This window comes from Dermacentor silvarum, chromosome 1 (genome assembly GCF_013339745.2).
Source record: "Dermacentor silvarum isolate Dsil-2018 chromosome 1, BIME_Dsil_1.4, whole genome shotgun sequence".
NCBI lineage: Eukaryota > Metazoa > Arthropoda > Arachnida > Ixodida > Ixodidae > Dermacentor > Dermacentor silvarum.
The window spans coordinates 346,404,899-346,425,286 of NC_051154.1; the positions used below are offsets into that span (position 1 = coordinate 346,404,899).

The window sequence follows — 20,388 nt, forward strand, 5'->3', positions numbered from 1 at the left end:
ATACCGGTAAGTGGGTCTTCTTTAATGCAATAACATTTCAGATCACACAAATACACCACGGAGATAATTTAGCAAGAGCACCCTGTGGCACCGTCTGCTTCAATGGAGCTGCAGCGTCATCTTCTTCACTGCAATTGCAAGGTTGTGCAGTTGGCCAAGCTTCTTTCTGTGAGATCTGCCTAACTATACAGGTTTTTCAGAGCTTGAGACACTGTATGAAACATATTCAAGCATAGCAGATGCACGTCATGCAGAGATAGGCCCAACGTGTCAGACAGAAGTGAGGAAAGAAGGCCCTACGGGGGTACTTGAGTACTTAGCTTTGCACATACTGCTGTTTCTGTTAATGGAGTGTGCATTTCTCGGACATTACAGGCAGGGCTACAGAAACATTTTTAATGCGAATCCTTCGTTGTTTCTTCCTTCGACTTTGCACCTCTCGCCTGTCTTGTGTAATATAGCATATCTTGAAGGGGAGGGGTGTAATATAGCATATCTGAAGGGGAGGGGTGAAGGGGAAGGGGAGGAGTGAAGTGGAGTGCATGCTCTCATACACACCATCCAGAATGTACTTGGTTAAATAATGTCACAGTAATGATGTGTATACATATGTATGGTCATATATAGCAATAGCTGTGGTGCATGAGACCGATATATATATATATATATATATATATATATCCACTTTCCTTAATCCTTGGATCATGGCCCAGTGCCTAAGACAGTTGGAAATGTGGCTCGGTGTATGGCAGGATTCACCTGTGATCCCGCTGCCTTGGGTAGTGCGACCCATGTACTCATTGCTATTGCTTCGCATAACGCTTATTCCCACAGTACATGGGCTCTGCTCAACTGTATTTTTATGTTTCTCTTCAGCATGAGCACACTTAATTTTACAATCTTGATTGGAAAGAAAATGCCTTACATGTGGTCTGTCTGTGAACAGGACTTTTCTTTTCGCCATGCAGTTGCTGGTTATTAGCCAGAGAGCTGGGGAGTCGAGCCCTGGAGTCCAGAGTCGAAGAGTTCTCATCAGCTGAAGTCCAAGCAGAGCAAGTCGGTTGCCCGTTGGCCTTTCCCTCGATTCACCATGATGCATGGGTTAATGAAAAAGCTCCAGGAGATGCAGATGGAAAAGCGGCGACAGGTGTGTAGGTGCAGAGAGAAGTGCTGAGTTCAGCCAGCGCATTTCTTTGTATGTGCTGATGCACAGGACAATTGGCACATGATGCAAAGCAGTCCACAATCGGGGCACCAACCATCAATTACACAATGCTGCTGGAGCGTGGCAGCTGTAATGGTGGCACTGCAAGCCAGTTGTTTCTCATTTCATAATTATCAATTGACTTTTCTGCAGGACTGTGAGGCTTGGCCCTTGCAGAGGATTTGAATACGGAGCTCTGTTCTGGACATTTTGCTGCCGCCTACCACCGTGTTTTCTTTTAGGAGCCAGTTGGAGAAAACGCAAGCATCCCTGGGTCATTACTACATAGTTTAAGAATTATCAAGAATAGAGCCTCTAGTTTCACACAGTAGGAGTATACCTGAGACATTTGCTACAGGATAGCACTTTTGGTTGTTTTCTCGGGAATGCACAATTTTTGTCTTACTGACATTGTCTCTCATTTGCCTAGTTGCCTGATATGTTGCTCTGGCTCTTTGTAGAAGTGTATTTTAATTTTGTTCGTTAATCTTCATGAATAAGTTAATCTTTAAATGCCGAAAATTGCTGTGTGTAAACTGGGATGTTTCCTGTATTTAAATACGGTCTAGCTCCAAAGTTGAGCATGTGTTTTATATATGAGTTACTCTGTGACATATGCACTCTGGTGTTTCTATTTGTTGCTGGACTAGTTAGCACGTATTACGGTGTAATGGGATGCAAAATAAAGTCAAGTAACACTGGGACAGTTACACTCTTGCAAATATTCGCTTTCATGCTATTACATTTAATTCTGGTGTGATAGTAAATTAACTGTATATCATGTTTGTGCCATCCAGAAAGTACTAAAGGCCACGGCAACCTCTGCAAGTAGTTCCGCCCACACCGGTTGCTCCCAGAGGTTGACCAAGCCAACGTTGCAAGTATACAGGCCACCCGGTGAGTCCCTCACCCCCATTTGTTATGTGGGATGCACACTGCAAACAAGCTGTTTCGTGATCTATGATGAGAGGTATGGGCATGTGGTGCAGTTGTAGTTTCGATGCAGCAGCGGGTTCGACGTTATCTTCCGAGGTTGAGGTTTGATCCCCTTTGAAGTACCTTAATTTATGCACTGACTGGTACAGAGGTAGTTGATAACAACTAAAACGGTATTCATGGAACCTGAAAACCTGGACCTGTATTCACACCGATGCTCCTACATAAGCACTTGAAATAGCTGACAATGCCTTGTGGGATGACTTGTTGCACGGAAAGCCTTCAACATGACCCCTATACCAGGCTTCTTTTTTTTTAGCTGCAGCAGACTTTAAAAACATTGCCTGTGGCAGATAGCACAATTCTAAACTTGGAACTAAACTGCCTCGTTAGATGCTTTGCAGGCATCCTCGGCACCCCAAACAATGTTGTCCTCGGTGCAGTCATCTGCATAGTATGTGCAGCATTTCTGAAAGGCAGTTTGGATAATCTTTAGATTAGAGGGGCGTGATGGAGGAGCTCCTTTAGGAGTACTTTCTTCGGGAATCTAGGTTGCGATTCTTCGGTCATGAATAATAAGTGGATAACTCGTTTTGGGAACATTTCCGAAAAAAAGGACGCTTAAGCTTCACCTTTAAGAGTGGATCGCAGTAGTATTCAAAGATACCTGATAGCTTCTTGCGCTTCCCGGCAACTGCAGCCTATGTAACCATAATGTTTACCAGGAAATGCTGGCAGCAAATGCTATGCATGAAGGCAAGCTCTCAGATACGCGGCCTGTTGTGTGGGCCGATCCCAGAGGTAGTGCATAGCCGCACCAAAAATATTACATCATTTTCAAGTTTCTATTATTGTTTCACACTTTTAATATTTCAGTCTGAGAAGACGACATAAACGGCATGCGCTGTCGGTGTGTTTCATGATATTTTTTTGTGGGATGCCATTCTCAAAATTCCGAGGCATAACTTTGTCAAGAAGGCAAGACACTTTTGTTCCAAGAAAGACAGTGAGTACTATTTTTCTGAAGAGGCAGGTCTTTTGTACCCTCTTTCTACGGGAAGAACTTTTAAACAAGTCGTCGTCCCAACAAGCTTTCGACCCCATATTCTGAAAGTTGCTCACGAAAGCATCATGGCTGGTCACCAGGGCATTCGACGAACTACTGATCATATCCTTGGAGATTTCTACTGGCCTAGAATTCATGAAGATATGAAGTGTTTTGTCCGGTCTTGCGATGTGTGCCAGAGGACAACGCCAAAAGGTAATGTTGGTGTCGCCCCTTTGGGCAACATGCCTCTTATACAGACACCGTTCTAAAGAGTCGCGGTTGATCTGATCGGACCACTATCCCCAAGGTCAGATAAAGGAAACTGCTATGTCGTGACTCTCATTGACTTTGCGACACATCCTGATGCCATAGCGCTTGCTAATATCGATGCTGTTCAGTGTCGCCGAAGCACTACTTGAAATTTTTTCCAGAGTGGGCTTGCCACGAGAGGTCGTCACAGATCAAGGTACAAGTTTCACTTCTGAGCTCATGCAGGAAGTCGGTCGACTGCTCTCGCTTAAGTTTTTCCGGACCACTCTATACCACGTCATGGCCAACAGTTTGGTTGAAAAGTTCAATGGCAGTTTGAAGGCCATGCTCAAGAGAATGTGCCAAGAAAAGCCACGGTCTTGAAATCGATACCTAGCTCCTCTTCTTTTTGCGTATCAAGATGTCGGACATGCCAGTTTGGGCTTTTTGTCGTTTGAAATAATGTACAGCAGGCACGTGCACGGACTTTTAAACGTTTCAAAAGAGTTGTGAACAAAGGATGACATCGACGATGAGGTGCACACAACCTACACCTATCTTGTGGACCTCAGGAACGAACTTGAAAAGACATGTCACCTTGCCCATAAAGAGCTCAGTAAGGCCCATAAAAAGCAGTTTTATTATGAAGAGCCGGCAAAGAAGATTAATACCTGGGGACAAGGTCTTGATCCTATTGCTGACTGATTCGAACAAGCTGCTCATGAAATGGAAAGGCCCCTTTACAGTCTCTGAAGTCAGGAATGATGTAGACTACGCCATTGACATAGGTGGAAAGTTAAAGGTCTTACATGTTAACATGTTCAACAAGTATGAGGAGCGGGAAGTACCGAACAATCAATTTATCTACAGCCATCATTGTCAACGACCAAAACACAAAGTCACAAGTTACTGACGACAATGATTCGGAAGATAGTATCCCTTCTCTGAGCCTACGCCAAACCCAGACCACCGCAGACATCAAGGTATCACCAAGCTTACATCGAAAACAGCACAAACAAATTCAAAAATTGCGCAACGAGTTCACAGAGGTATTTTCAGATGTCCCAGGCAACACAAAACTTGTTAAATGTTCGCTGGAGCTGGTGTCCGAGAAGCCTGTTCACATACCTCAGTACTCTATTCCCCTGGCTCTGCGTGCGAATGTGGAGAGCGAGGTACAAGAGATGCTGCGATTAGTCATAATTGAGAAGTCAGTCTCCATATCATGCACCGATCGTTGTCATTAGGAAACCCGTCAACACATTCGTTTGTGCATCAATTTCCTCGAACTGAACAAAAAGTTTATTTTCGACAGTGAGCCTTGCAGGGAAACAGGTATTTTTTGAAATTTGACTTTACAAAGGGCTACTAGCAAGTACCCATGACTGCAGAGAGCTGCGAAAAAATGGCATTTTCAAGCATGTCGGGGCTCTATCATTCAAATATGTACCTTTTGGAATCAAGACTGCCCAAGCTGTCTTTGCACGCCTAATGAGGACAGATTTAGGAGACCTACCCAACAAATATCACTACTCGACGACGTGGTAACCGCCACCACTACTTGGCAAGAACATGTCGATGCCGTGCGATGCGTTTTCCAAAGTATACACAATGCGAACCTCAGAATCAAACCTAGCAAGTATGAGATCGGGCAAAATACTATTACCTTCCTTGCACACCGCATTGGAGATGCGAAAGTAGAACCAATGCTAAAAACACTGGACAAGATCTTAGCCACTAAGAGGCCAACCACGAAGAAAGCTGTGCAGTCGTTTCTTGGTTTAACCGGCTACTACAGAAAGTTTATTCCCAACTATGCCGAGATTGCCAAGCCCCTGAATTACCTCCGAAAAAAGGGTCAAAACCAATTGTGTCTTGGGGACTGACACAAGAAGATGCCTCCACCGTTCTCAAGGACAAGCTCACCACAAGTTCAATACTTTAAGACCCGGACATCACGAAGCCTTTCGTGCTCTGCACGGGTGCCTCAAATACGAGTGTAAGCTCTGTACTTCTGCAGACCAGCAAAGACAATGTTTTACACCCCATTGCTTATGCTAGCCACAACCTGCTGCCTAGAGAAACCCGTTATTCCACCATTGAACGTGAGTGTTTAGCGCTTGTCTGAGCTGTTCAGAAGTTCTACGTTTACCTTTGCGGCAAACCTTTCGTCATCCAGTGCGACCATCAGCCACTGCAGTACTTGCAGTCGGCCAAACACATAAACAACCGTGTTTTACGATGGAGCTTGTTAATGCAGGAGTATTCATTTACTGTGGAATACATCAAAGGGTCGAACAATGTAGGCATGAGCAATTTTAGGAATAGAATGATGTGGCAATATAACCTGCATATACATATACCTAGATATAAACGGAAAGTTTTGCTCACAGGCAACTCCACCAACACCGGGTTTTCTGCAACACAGGGTCCTTAATGCTATCGCGTAAAATAAAAAACATTGACCTTTATTCGAATAAATACGGTATTCGGTTTCCTTGTGCTACATTCTTGGAATACACAAGTAATGTGCACGGTGGGAGGGCTATGCAGCTTGAATAACGTAACATGGCAGTTCATGTTAAAGAGAGTATTGCCCTATAGACTAGCAGTCTGGCAATAATGCAGCACCAACATTCTGAGCAGTTTAGTCCACAGGACCCAAAAGGCAAAATATCCTGTCTCTTTGTTCATTACTGTATGCACAGAAATTAGGGACCCAATCACGTACTGTTTGCACCCTTCGACCTTTAGCAGTTTTTGTGTAAGAAAAACACAAATTAAGAGAAGAGAAAGAAAACAAATTATGGTACACATATCATCCACTTTACGCACTTTCCTCTCCATGTTTCATTCTTTCCATGGTTGCTCCCAACTCCCATGCTCTGCCTACCATTTGCATCACTGGTCTCAGGTGCTAGGCTGGCTGGTAAGTACTTTTCTTGGTCAACTTGCTTGAGTTAACTATGGCAGTGTGAAGTATAGTAAATGTGCCGTAAGACTCTGTTCTGCAGACTTCCTGCTGAGAGTAATCAAGCTGAAATACATTTGTTGTGTAGCGGTGTGACGACAATGTTTTCTTTTGCACTCGGATGTTTTAATGCCTGAGATGAATGAATGAATGAATTCTTTTATTAAGAAAAGGGAGGACCGAAGGTTGCTGGTGGAGGAGGAGAGAAATACGAGAAGTAGACACCTACTAAATCTCACGAGCCAGGCCGCTAGCAATACCCCAGTGGGCTAACTTTTGATTGGGGTTTTCAGGAATGTCGTTCTGTAAAGCTTCAATGCGGCAATGGAGAAAAATGCTGCTGTCGTCTCGATAAATATTGAACCTGGGACAGTGTGAAAGGAGATGCTGCAAGTTGGCTTTGCATACGGAGTGGTCGAAGGTGCATATTGGGAGGGCAAAGGCGTCAATGCGCTTCTTTTGGTCAGCCAACGTCTGCCATTCGTGAATTATGTCAGGGGTAGTGGCTGTATTAGCAAGTAGTTTATTTATGAATATTTTCTGGGATCGGCTGAGGGTGAGATCCTTAATTAAACGTGAGGAGGAGTGAGATGCTTGAGTCTCTCCCTGTTAGTGTGCTTGACGAAGCAACGTATTTGTGACATTTTGAAATGAGAGTTCGGCGGCAAATCTGCATAAGGGTGGCCACCAAGATCGGGAGACCCGCGTAGGAGAGGTTGGAGACTAAAAGGTAAAACTCCAGATTTTGAGGTGGCAAGACCATGCGCTACATCGTTACCTCCCCTCCGGGCCCCCATGTGTCCAGGCGACCCTAACATCAATGCCATTCTTTTGCTTGTGCTGTAGAATCTAGCGGATGCATAGACCAGTGACATGTACCACACTGGGGTCTTTAATGTCCTTTAATGTTTGAATGAGTCGGTGTAGATGGTGGATGGCACTGTGTTGTCTTTTAAGGCAGTCCAGATGGCCAAAAATTCTGCTGTAGTTGTCGCGTAGTTTAGTGTGCAAAGGTACCGCCTGGCCTCACCGGTCGAGTGTTTGTACAAGGCTAGAGCCGTGCAGTTGCCATCGAGTGCGGCGTCAGTAAATAATGCGTTGGCATTGTACTGATTGTGTCGGTGAGAGAGGCGCTGTCTGGCTGCAGTGGCCCCTGTTGCGAGTGGCGTGGACATCTTGGAGGGGTAAAGGGCAGGAAAAGCAAGGGTGGTGTCTTCGCCTGCAGTGTTCTGCGGTTCTACCGGACGCGCTGGGTGTCCCACTGCAGTGTGTCCTGGCCCTGTGTCGTGAGATGCAGTCTATCATTCAGAATGTCTGAGCACGTTTGATGATGTCGTCGATGGGTGACAGGGGCATTAAGTCTTGAATGCCTGAGATAAACAGGTTTTATTAGGTAGCTCTTTTGTCATAATCTTCAAAATATAGTATTTCTTTTAATATATTGTTACGGGAAGTAAGAATATGTATATTCCAGACTTCTAACATGAATGACACTTCAACTTGGGATAGAGTATAATCATCTTAAGCAGCAGCCTACTTATTCACTGCTGGATGAAGGCTTCTCTCAGTGATCCCCCATCATCAGTCCTGTGTTCTGACTCCTCCTCATGACAAAAAATTTCCTTATCTCATCGCTCAAGCAAATCCACTGCTGCCCTTTTACCATTTCCTTTCATTTGGCAGCTGCACCCAGCTACTATTAGGGGCGAAAAGAATAGAAAATCAACTGCACACTATTGCAAAACAATGACAAGGCTTAAAGCTGCAGTCCAAGTACATATCTACGCATAAATGGACATATCACATGACTACAGGTGCGAAATTATAGAATATTATCAAATCGAATAGTCAACGTTTGAATAATTTGATTCACGAATCGAATATCTGCTGTTATATTTTTGATATATACGGTTTAGAGACCTGCACAGTACCACATGTCGTGTGTGCCGTGGAGCGCCTCACTTCGTTTTCTGGCGCAAAAGGAGTGGCAAGTGAGCCGCAGACGGGCCATCCCATTTGACGCTGTAGGGGACTTTGTCGAGAACTTACAAGACTGTAAATTTTAGAATCTTTGACGGGTGGCAAATCACTCCGAACCTAACAATGAAATGACAAGGACAGTGCGTGCTCTTTACTGTCGGCGAAAGAGACGTGCGGAGCGGTGATTTTGTCGTGATGCATGGTCTTTTCTTCTGTTGCACAGAATGGCTTTACGATAACCAACCTGCCGTGAAATTGGTATAGCTCCACTATATTTTGGAGGAAAACTAAAGCAAACCTTTCTACACAATAAATAAGATTGCCGCAAAACATAGGTCCACTATTAAGCTGAGAACCTCGTTGGTTATCAGTACAACAGAACATCACTAGTTCATTAGTTTCAGAGGGAAAAAGGCACTTGATACTATTCAACAGAAATTTTATTGATAAGAAAATATTTTACATACTATATGTACTAGTACTGAGCTGTAATCAGTGCTGGCTTGCAGTGATGTGATTGCTGCTCCAATTGCTCCAAACGGCACTAAAAGGCCAATCCTGCTACATCCTGCTACATTTTCGATAATGTGCTCCAAAGCTGCTCCAAAAAGTGTTTTTTCCTACTTTAAAAAACACACTAATCTAACAAGCGACATCATTCATCACATGCACAAGTTGTGTGGCCACATGGAGGAAGTAAAACGTGTGTGCAATAGTTAGGCCGCCACGCTCTTGGAATGTAGTGGCTCCGGCCATTGTTGAAATGGTGCTTTGAGAGGTGAGAGCAGACGACTTTCTTAACACTTTATGGAAAAGCATTCTGCTGGTACAGCAAAGCCTTTTTGCGATGTGACTATCCTGTGCTTTGGTCAAGCGGGTACATGACGGCTGAAAATTTTGTTATATGAAGGCAACTCGTTGCACGTGCGACTGAGCTTGTTTCTCTTCGTTGCCCTACTGATATTTTGCTGTTTTCGGCTGGTGTAGCTTAGCGAGTGAGCATTGTACACTCCTAAAGCTCTTTCGTAGTCGAGTACCCCAAATTTCCATCTCCATGTGCACTTCTACAGTTCCCGCCATTTTAACGCCCAACCTCCTGCAAGCTGGAAAGCTAAAGCAGAGATTAGAGAGGTTTATGGTCATACTGTTGAAACTCATGGGAGTGGACAAGACGAGAAAGAAGACGGCAGGCTCCAAAGGCGTGCGTGCTAAGAAAAGCAATAAAGAAAAAAAAAGAAAAACCTTGATTTCGTTCGCATCGAACACAGCTGTCTCGTCTTGTTTCTGTGACATGGTGCCATGACCCGGATTTAGCGGCTACTCCTCTTCCGGCTGGCCACGGACTACCAGAACGATGGACTGGCCACAGAAGACGGACGAAGAGGAGGCCCGGGAGCGAACCAACGGCAGCGAGACGAGACATCGACGGCAAGGAGCGGCACGGACACAGAGGGTGACCAAGATTCGGATGACGTATTGCCGCTAGAATCTGTAAGCGACCACCAGTTTCCTCAGTTATTCAAGATGAACAGAAGGGATTTTGAAGAAGCGAAAAATGCTGAGGACGCAAATAACAAACCTAGTGAGCGATGCTGAAAAGAAACTGTAGGAGAATCGCGATCCCACAGCGATGTCGCTGATAGCCAGCCAGATTGCAGACTCGATAAAGAAAGCAAATGAGCAGATGGAGCAGTTCATAACACCTGAAACAGCTGACTCGGAGTTTGCAAAAACAAATGAGTACGAGTTAAAGATAATAAGTGCTCTGCACAACATCAACGCGTACCTTTCTCGGCAAGAAGTACGGCAAACAGTGAGGGAGCAACCCAACTTTAATGCCGAAGCTAGACAACCGCAGCAAGCAACAATAGTGAAGCTACCAAAGCTAGAACTAATGAAGTTTGACGGCGATAAAATGAAATGGCAGAGATTTTGGCGGCAATTTCAAACAGCTGTACACGAAAGAACCGACTTGAACGAAAATCGGAAATTTACGTACCTTCTGTCATCACTAACCAGAAAAGCGGCAGCTGCCGTGGAGGGACTACAGTTTTCCGACAGTAACTATAGCAACGCCATTGATCTACTCGAGCAGAGGTACGGAAAAGATGACGTGCTGGTAGAAATGCATATGAAAGAACTGACTAACTTGAATACAGTAGCAAGCTGCAATGACCTTGATGGTTTAAGAAAGCTGTCACAAAAGGTGCAAGTGCACATATGTGGATTGGAATCCTTAGGATTGAAAAGTGTGTCCTATGCATCGATGTTGCTTCCGATCCTGAAAAGAGCTTTGCCAGTGGATATGTACATTGGATTCCAGTTAAAACAAAGAGAAGCGATCAGTGGATCTTCATCATGAGATCAGAATGTGGCTTTACGTCAAGAAGATATTCTTAGGCGCTTGATGAAATACATCGAAGATCAAGTAGAGTGCAGAGAGGAATTGTCGACAGAAAGGAGAGACTGGACTGAGAGTAAGCAGCATACAAGAACTGTTAATTTTCAAAGTACAGCTGCAAAGTTTTGCATATTTTGCGCGAGAATACCACTCATTATACTGATGATTGTAGGAAAACAATGCCTTATGAAGATAAGAACATGAAGCTCAGAGAGACAAAGAGATGTTTCCGCTGTACCAGGCCTCGCCATACTGCTAAAATATGTAAGGCAAACATTACGTGCAAGATATGTCGAAAATGGCATGCGACGTCTATGTGCCGAAGCAAAGAACTGACAGCACAGTGTACAACATCTACTATTGATGAAAGTGCAAATCAGGAAGAGAAAACATCTACTTGCCAGTTCATGAACATCTCATCAAGTGCATTTCTGCAAACTGCAGTTGCATTAGCAGAAGGTAGAAGGCAGTCATGTTTTTGTCGTTTTCTGCTGGATACTGGCAGCCAAAGATCATTCATACTTTTCATGAAAAGCCTATCTGAGAAACTTGGCTGTAAGGTTAAAGGCAAAGAAAGACTCCCGATAGGCTCATTCGGAGGAGGTCAAAATGAAAGAGTCATGAATTCAGTTGAAGTTAAACTGAAAAGTACCTCCAGTAGTGAAGTGGTACTGGAAGCACTGGAGGTAGACATAATTTCAAAAGAAAGATTACCGTTCCTGCCTATTTCACTGCAAGAGAAGTATGAAGAGGACTGATTCAAGCTGGGTGACGGTTCATGTAAAGGCACATCATGCATAGAAATTGGTATACTTATTGGATCAGACCGGTATTGGCAAGTAATGACAGGTGGGATCCGAAGACTAGAAGAAAGGTTGGCAGCAGCAGAAACCATATTTGGCTGGACAGTACAAGGTCAAGCTAGGATATCAGCAACAATAATGGAGAAGTCAACCGTAATGGTACTTAACGTCAAGGTGGATAACTGCGACATACAGACACAACTCAGCCATTTCTGGGATATTGAAAATCTAGGCATAAAGTGCCCTGAGAAAGAAACCAGGAGAGAAGAGCTTCGATTCAGCACTTCAAAAGGCACTTAAAATTTGAAGAGAAGCGATATTCTGTCAGACTTCCATGGAAAGATAACGTGGAACTTGATGAAAACTAGATCGTAGCTATGAACAGATTACGACAACTCATTCGACGGCTAGAGAAGGATGAAAGCATACTCCAGCGCTACAACAGTGCGATCAGAGATTATTTGAATAGTGGAGTAGCAGAAGTTGGCGACGAAAAAAGTAGACCGATAACACACTGTTACAACATGCTGCATCAGGCTACATGCCTGATGCAGCATGAGTAGCAGCTTCTTGCAGCATGAGTAGCAGAAGTTGGCGACGAAAAAAGTAGACCGATGACACACTGCTACATGCTGCATAAGGGAAGATCAACAAACCACAAAGAATTGTATTTGATGCGTCTTCATGATTGACAAAAGGCTATTCTTTAAATGATAACCTTGAAACAGGACCGAATCTCAATTGTGATCTGGTGCATATGCTGATGAAATTCCGACACCATCACATAGCAATGACAGCTGATATAGAGAAAGCATTCCTGCAGATTTCAATACACGAAGAAGATAGAGATGCATTGCGTTTTCTTTGGTGGGACAGAATTCCAAGTGGTAGCGACGCAAAAGTTGTGACATGGAGAATGTCAAGAGTTACGTTTGGAACAGCTCCGAGTACTTTCTTACTTGCAGCAACTGTACAAAACCACCTAAGCAAGTTGGAAGATAGCTTTCCGGAAACGATTAAGCAGCTGAAGAACAACATTTACGTCGACGACGTGATACTGGGAGCCAACTCACCAGAAGAAGTCGAAAAACTTTATAAAGAGTCAAAAGAGATTTTTAAAGAGGCGTCAGTGACACTCAGAAAGTTCAAAATGGATGAGCCTGGATTACAGCGAACTATAAACATACAAGAGAAAAACACAGGCATGGAAACCTCAACCCAGATAGAAGTACTTGGCATCAGATGGAATTACGAGGAAGATAGATTTTACCTCCCATCTTTTGACATAAAGGACATCGATACGAGCGATCCAATTACGAAGAGGCAAATGCTACAGCTAACGGCACGAATATGCGATCCCCTGGGCGTCTTCACTCCATTCACAGTGACAGCTAAGTGAGCAATACAAAACATGTGGAGGAAGGGAACATCTTGGGACAACCCACTACCAGAAGATGAAACGGCGTTGTGGAGGAACTGGATTCAAGAGCTACGATTAATACAAGACTTCGGCATACCTAGATGGTTTGATATTAACCAAGGCAGCCAGCCTCTTCACACGGATCTTCATTTGTTTTCCGATGCAAGCCTGTATGCTCACGAAACAGCAGCCTACTTGATTAATACCTACGAGAACCAAACAGTCTGAGCTACTCATAGCAAAAGAACGAATAGCTCCAATGAAAGAAATGTCTTTGCCAAGACTCGAGCTAATGGCTGCGACACTATCTGCATGCCTCTCTGAATATATCAGAAGAGGATTTGTAAGAAAACTCAACGAAATGAGATTGGACAGACTCGACCACTGTTCTAAGTTGGTTACGCGGAAAGAAAAAACGCGACAATTTTGTCGAAAACAGAGTGAAGGAGATAAAGGAGAACAACGAAACTGTCAAAGTGGAATTACGTTGCAAGTGAAGAAAACCCAGCTGATTTGATGACTAGAGGTGTAAGCGCAGAGCGTCTGATAAACTCAGAACTATGGTGGCATGGTCCAAAATGGTCAGTTCTGAAAAAGAAAACTACAGAACAAACTGAAGCAGAAGACAACACTGAGCATGGTGAAAGTTATGCGATTAACACATGCACCTCAAATGCGGCACTGATTGACGCGGAGAAATATGGCACATACATACGATTACTTAGTCACAGCTTGGGTTCTCAGGTATATCCGGAATATACGAAAAAAGAGACCAATCATCGGAGATCTGAGTTTTGAGAAACTGAAGAATTCTGAGATGACAATAATCAAGCTAGAACAACAACACATACGAGAAAACATCGTACAGAGCAAGAGCGTTCCTACGAAGACAACAAGGATGTTTCTTCATGGTACGGAAGTCTTTGAAGACGATCAAGGTCTGATAAGACACAAAGGTCGGCTACTTCAAAGTGGATTATCATGCAACGAAAGACATCCTATTGTGCTGCCAAAGTGGACGGCTGGTACAAAGCTGCTGGTACGCCATATCCATAAGCTCACGCTGCATGGAGGAATAAGCGTCACATCATCACAGCTTCGAACTAGGTACTGGATAATACAAAGAAGACAGCTCATGAAGAAGACAATTCATGGATGTCTAAAGTGCCAACGATTTGACGCCAGACCGTTGCACCAAGAAACAGCCCCACTTCCTGCTGACAGAGTCAACGAGCGACAACCATTTGAAGTGATCGGGGTAGATTTCGCGGGTCCGTTACTTATAAAGGACACGATGAAAGGTACTACAACACAGTATGTTGCAATATTTGTATGTGCTACTACACGAGCTGTACATCTCGAAGTTGTGGACAACACGACAACAGAAGCATTCTTACATGCATTCCGAAGATTTACAGCGAGACGAGGGCTGTGTTGCATCATTTACAGTGACAACGCAAGGACGTTCAAGAAGGCCAACAGAGACATCAATCGTATGATTAAAGAACTACAGGAAGAAGTCTCTAAAAGAGCAAGCCAAGGGGATCAAATCAAATGGAAGTACATCGCAGAACAAGTGCCTTGGTGGGGAGGCTTTTATGAAAGGATGGTACGAAGCATGAAATCAACAATGAGGAAAGTTATTGGAAAAAGACTGTTATCAGGAGAAGAGATGCAAACACTAACAACTGAAGTTGAAGCTGTCCTTAATAACACACTGTTGACATATGTATACAGCGAACCGGATGAGCCTCTACCTATTGTGCCGGCTGATATAATAGGTGGAGAGCATAGGATCAAAGACAGTACAGAAGGTGAAAAAAATATAGAAGAAATGTGGAGAAATAAGCAAAGAATTACGAAAGATTGGTGGAAAAGATGGAACAAGGAATATCTGAAAGAACTGAGAGAGCAGTGTAACGCAAGAAAGCAAGAAATGACAGTGAACCAAGGAGATATCGTTTTGATCGGTGCACGTACTCCTAGATCTTTTTGGAACCTGGCTAAGGTCATTGAAGTATATTCTGGAGTCAACGGGAAGCCGCGCTCCTGTCTCTTAAAATCCAAAGGAAAACTCGTTCGGAGATCTGTTCAACACCTTTACACACTCGAAGGTTGCTTCCACTGATGAGAAGGAAACTTTTCGCGGCCAGAAGCTATTGAAACTCGTGGGAGCGGACAAGACGAGAAAGAAGAAGACGGCGGGCTGTAAAGTTGCGCGCGCTAAGAAAAGCAATAAAGAAAAAAAAAATCTTGATTTCATTCGCATCGAACCCAGCTGTCTCGTCTCATTTCTGCGACACATACTATCATCGTGATGCTGCGGTGGTCGTATTACAGTCGACGTCCGATGTCCCGGACCCTCAAGGGACCGCAGAAAACGTCCGGAAAATCGGGCAGTCCGGAAAAACGAATGCACGTGAAAATGCACCTTTTTGGTAGGTATTTTTCGCTGACGGAGAGGGTCACTGCTGGAGTACAAGATTCCCATTGCTATTCAGCCATTGCATCATTTAGGTGGCTCTGAAAAGAGCCGTTTATAAAAAAAAAATACGACGTGGCCGGCACTACCTCATAGGTCAGCACTTGGGCACAAAGAAGTCGCTTATTTTCTTTTGCACGGTCCGCTTGCCCGCGATCATGTCTGCCGCAATTTCAGTCAACGTCATGTTGCCGCTGTACACCGATAACAGTGTCATCAGTGCTCGCGTCAACTCCGAGGTCGTTGGCTGTGTAGGAGCTGGCTCTTCGTTCTCAGTGTCGGAGTCGTCGGAATCCTCCGTAACTTGACGAATTATTTCGTCATCGGTCAACTCCGCACATAGCTCGAGGTCTTTGTCAGCATCGGCGAAGCCCTCAAAGGTTATCCCGGCTAGAATCAACACGCCGGCAGTGCGCAGATCGTCGAAGGCAACGTCCGTGGATGGCAGTTCGTCACACACGCTGTCCACTTGGGGCGAGACGGCCGTCTCGGCGTCAAGTGTGAAGCCCGTGTGGCGAAAACAGTTCCGCAGAGTCTCTTGCGTAACTGCCTTCCACGATTCCGCCAGCATGCAGACGGCAGACCTGAGGTCAACAGCGTAGCTTTTCCCACTGTCGGAGCAGAGCACCATGCGGCTGAGCACGCGTGATTTGTAATGATGCTTCAAGTTACGAATCACGCCTTGGTCCATCGGCTGCAGGATTGCTGTGGTGTTTGGCGGCAGAAATTCAATCTGTACAGCCTTTTGGTCCTTGATGTGGCCATGCGCAGCGCAGTTATCCACAAACAGCAGAACTCTTCGATTTTGCTGCTCGAACCTTCTGTCCAGCTTGTGCACGTACGCTTCGAATAGCTGCTGCGTTACCCACGCCTTCTTGTTAGCTTCATAGAGAACAGGCAAAGTTACTGCCCCCTTGAAACATCTTGGATGCTTCGACTTGCCTATTACTAGTAACGGAAGCTTCTCGCTGCCTGACATGTTGCTGCCAACGAGGACAGTGAGCCGCTCCTTGCTGTGCTTGCCGCCGTGGCAAGGGTCACCAACAAATGCAAGCATTTTCTCTGGCAGCAGCTTGTAAAACAGTCCAGTTTCGTCGCAGTTGAAAATATCATTAGGTGGAAACTGCTGAAGCAAGAACTGCATATTCGGCGACAACGGAATCGTCGACGGCGCCGCTTTCTCCGCACATCGTCTTGAACTTCAAGTCATTGCGGCTCTTGAAATTGCGAAGCCATCCATCACTGCACTTGAAGTCCTTCACGTTCATATGAAGCGCAAAAACCTCCGCCTTCTGCTTCAGGATGTCGCCTGACACCGGGATTTTCTTAGCGATCATGTCACTGAGCCACACGAGGAGCGCTTCCTCGAGCTGCGGGTAAACACCCTGACTTGCATTCTTCTTTCCAGCCCCGGTTGATTTGGCAGCCACTTCCAAGATCTTCGCCTTGTTTTTGATGAAGTCCGAAACAGTTTGCTTCGAAATTCCGAACTCCCTCCCCACCTCTGCCTGCGACCAACCGCTTTGGACTTGTTCAATGATGGCGGCTTTCTTCTCCATCGTGAGCCTACGAGGGGGCTTTGTGCGCTTCGAAGGCGCGGACAAAGACGAAGGAGCAGTCGGTGCCATCGCTGTAAACGGCGAATCCACTCGACGAAAAGCGCAGCACGAAACAGCTAGGAACTCGGTGGATGCTGAAGGTCGGGAAACGTGATCACTGAAGATAGCACGCAGCAGCAAACGATCAACCGCAGACACGATCGCAGAGCTGGCAGAGCTGACAAAACAACACGTGAACGAACACAGTGAGATTTGGCTTGGCTAAGCTACGGCTGGCAACGAATTGACACGTGCGGTTTTGAGGTTACGGCAGCCGCGGCGCAGTGCGGCAGTGCTGCTGGCCACACCTGCGATGCGAGTAGGGTGGGTTCGAGGATATGAAAACAACCAAAATGACGGTGTCGGTGGTGACTTTGGGTCAGCGGTTAACAGTAAAAAGTCCGAGAAATCGGATGGCGAAGGCTATAAGCGTCCGGAATTTCGGACTTTTTAGTACATTGACTCTATGGGGAACTTGACAGTGCCACAGATGAGTCCGGGAAATCGGACATCGACTGTATCGTCATCCCAGCTTCATCTAATTTTCGTCACAACATTGTCACCATACAGTTGTCATCCCAATTCCATAACGCCATTGTCATCACACTGCCGTCGTCACTACTTCACATCATGGATGAGATTCGCATGTTTTAGAGCCACAACTTCAGGTTGAGCTAAATGATTCTTCGTAAAAATGTGCATGTTTCCCGTTAAATTGGGCTTCCTCCTTCTGTAAGCTCACTTGCTTTTCTCAAAGACAATTTTTCCACCTAGAATTATGCATTTAATGCTCCAAAAGCTCACTCTTCTTCTCCAAAGCTCACTTTTGGTTGCTCCAAGAAACTGCTCCAAAATGGCCTCGACCAATCACATCACTGGGCTTGCTAATTTGGTGTTCCATATTATAAGAGAAGGCCGTAAGTTATATCTTTATTTCTATGTACCTATGGTATTGATAGCTTAATTCCTTCTTGTTATGCAATGCTGCGAGCCAAGCATGTGCAATACCTAGTTTTTTTGCCCAAGATTAGTAAGCATTAAATTTTGTGAAAACTTTTGATAATCAATATTCGGCTTTTTTCTCCTCGATTCTAAATCTTACTATTCGGTATTTGCACACCCCTATTGATTACCTAATTGATTCCTTGCGTAGTCTTGATGTGTAAACTATAGGGATGAGTTCGCAAATGTATTTCTCTCAGCATTTCTGTTGCTGTGGTGTTGTGAACCTTTCACATGCATCAGCAGCGAACAAACATCATGATCAGCCTATTGTTATGTCCACTGCAGGATGAAGGCATCTCTCTGCGATCTCCAATTGTCCCTGTCTTCCACTAGCTGATTTCAATTTGTACCTGCAAATTTCCTAATTTCATCGCCCCATAAAGTTTTCTGCCATCGTCGTTTGTGCTTCCCTTCCCTTGGCATCCATTCTGTTAATCTAATAGTCTATCGGTTATCTGCCCTACGCACTACATGGCCTGCCCAGCTCCATTACTTTCTCCTAATGTCAACTACAATATTGACTATCCCCGTTTGCTCTCCGATCCGCACTGCTGTCTTCCTGTCTCTGAACGTTATGCCTAACATTTTTCGTTCCATCACTCCTTGCGGGGTCGATAACTTGTTCTCGAGCTTCTTTGTTAATTAACCTCCAAGTTTCTGCCCCATATGTTAGTGCCTGTAGAGGGCAGTGATTGAACACTTTTCTTTTCAATGACAGTGGCAAGCTCCCAATCGGGATTTGATAATGCCTGCCGCATGCACACCAACCCATTTTTATATTTCTGTAAATTTTTCTGTAAATTTTGTAAAGCTCAAAAATATTAACCATAAAGATTCTCCTGTAAGCTAGATTTAGTTTCGTTTTCTTTGAGGTGTATGAGTCGGGATGCGGAAGGTGGTCACGTGTGAGCAGAACATCATGGCATTGGAGTTTAATGTCTGTTCAGTGAATTGCATATTCTAGACAGTCTGCAGCACTATTTAAAGTACTCCAATGTCATTAGTAGCCACTGAAATGCAGTAGTGAATCCCTCCTGTTGCAAGCTTCACAACACCTTAGAGCTGAACTAGTTGAAGCCAAAACCTTGCATTATGAGCTAGAGCTTTGCTCTCGAGACTCGACAGAATGCCTACTTGCCGATCACAGTTTACAGTGCAAGATGGAAGGCAAGAAAAAAGTAGGGATGACAGGAGCGCTGTATTTTGACTGAATGTTTATTGTGAACATGTGCCAATTAAATTTACAAGCTCAGAAAAAAACTAGAAGCTTGTGTTAAAACTGGGGTGACCAAATCAGTAGTCACACAGGTAAGGTGCAGTTATATGTGTAATTTAGAAAAGCATACTCCCACTTAGAGCAACAGATGGATGGATTACGCAGACTACGCAGGAGTGTGCTTTTATAAACGTTTATATACCTGCAGCTCACCTATTTGACCACTGATATTGTCCTCCACATGAACAGTCTGATCTTGCTGTTTGCGACCTTGGAAACTTAATCTGCACACGTTTTCAGTAAGCAGCAAGTTGAAATATGACGCTTCTGTCATCCCTGCCTTTTTCTTGTATGCCTCTTTTCACGCACTGTAAATCCTGAATCTGTTTCAATTTGCCCAACACTCTATTCTTATTCGCTACTTGCCAGGATTGGCACCGCTTGAGTCCCTTTACTGTGCCAGAGATACTGTGCCGCACTGAGTCGTGATTAAGATACTGTTTGCTTAGAATGTGCATGCCATTTGCTTGCCGACACTGGCAGTAGTATGTCACAGCTGAAGGTGTGGTGACCCAGTGTTGCAACACTTCTCCATGAGGCATAACCTGCCGTGTGTTTTGAACAGCTCTTTTATTTATGCTGTGAGCATATACACCCTTTCTGTCTTTTTGTCTTTTACTCTATCTGCTTTCCCAGTTGGAATCCGACTATAGCTAGTTTCTCATCAATGCTCTTGTAACGAGCAGACTGAGACAAATCGGAAGTGCTTTATTGGAGCCAGTGTTTCTATCTCTGCTTTCTTGCTGCTGTTCTGCCAAATAGCTCGCATGAGGAACTTGTGAAAAGTTATGTGTCCGATGGTTAGATCGACGCTGGTGTCCCATCACAACAGCCCGACGTTCCAACCATCGGGCTCCAATCGCACGCCCACTTCTCTCATACCAACACCACGTAGCGCTTTAAGATCATGAGAGTGGCTTGTTGGGCTAGTTTGGTACATGGTTAAACTAGGAGACTGCCAGCAGACTTGAAAAAGGGAAAATCAAGAGGCAGACATAGACAAAGTGAAAGGAAG

General features: G+C 44.7%; 1 protein-coding gene across 1 annotated transcript in view; it reads left to right on the forward strand.

Moving 5' to 3' along the window:
• The first annotated feature begins 2,004 nt into the window (after nt 1-2,004).
• LOC119444429 (uncharacterized) overlaps nt 2,005-20,388 on the forward strand; it is a 53,926-nt gene continuing 35,542 nt past the window's right edge. The window contains exons 1-2 of the mRNA XM_037708832.1: nt 2,005-2,101; nt 6,352-6,366. The gene's annotated coding sequence lies outside the window, so the exon portion shown is untranslated. The remainder of the gene's footprint in view (nt 2,102-6,351; nt 6,367-20,388) is intronic.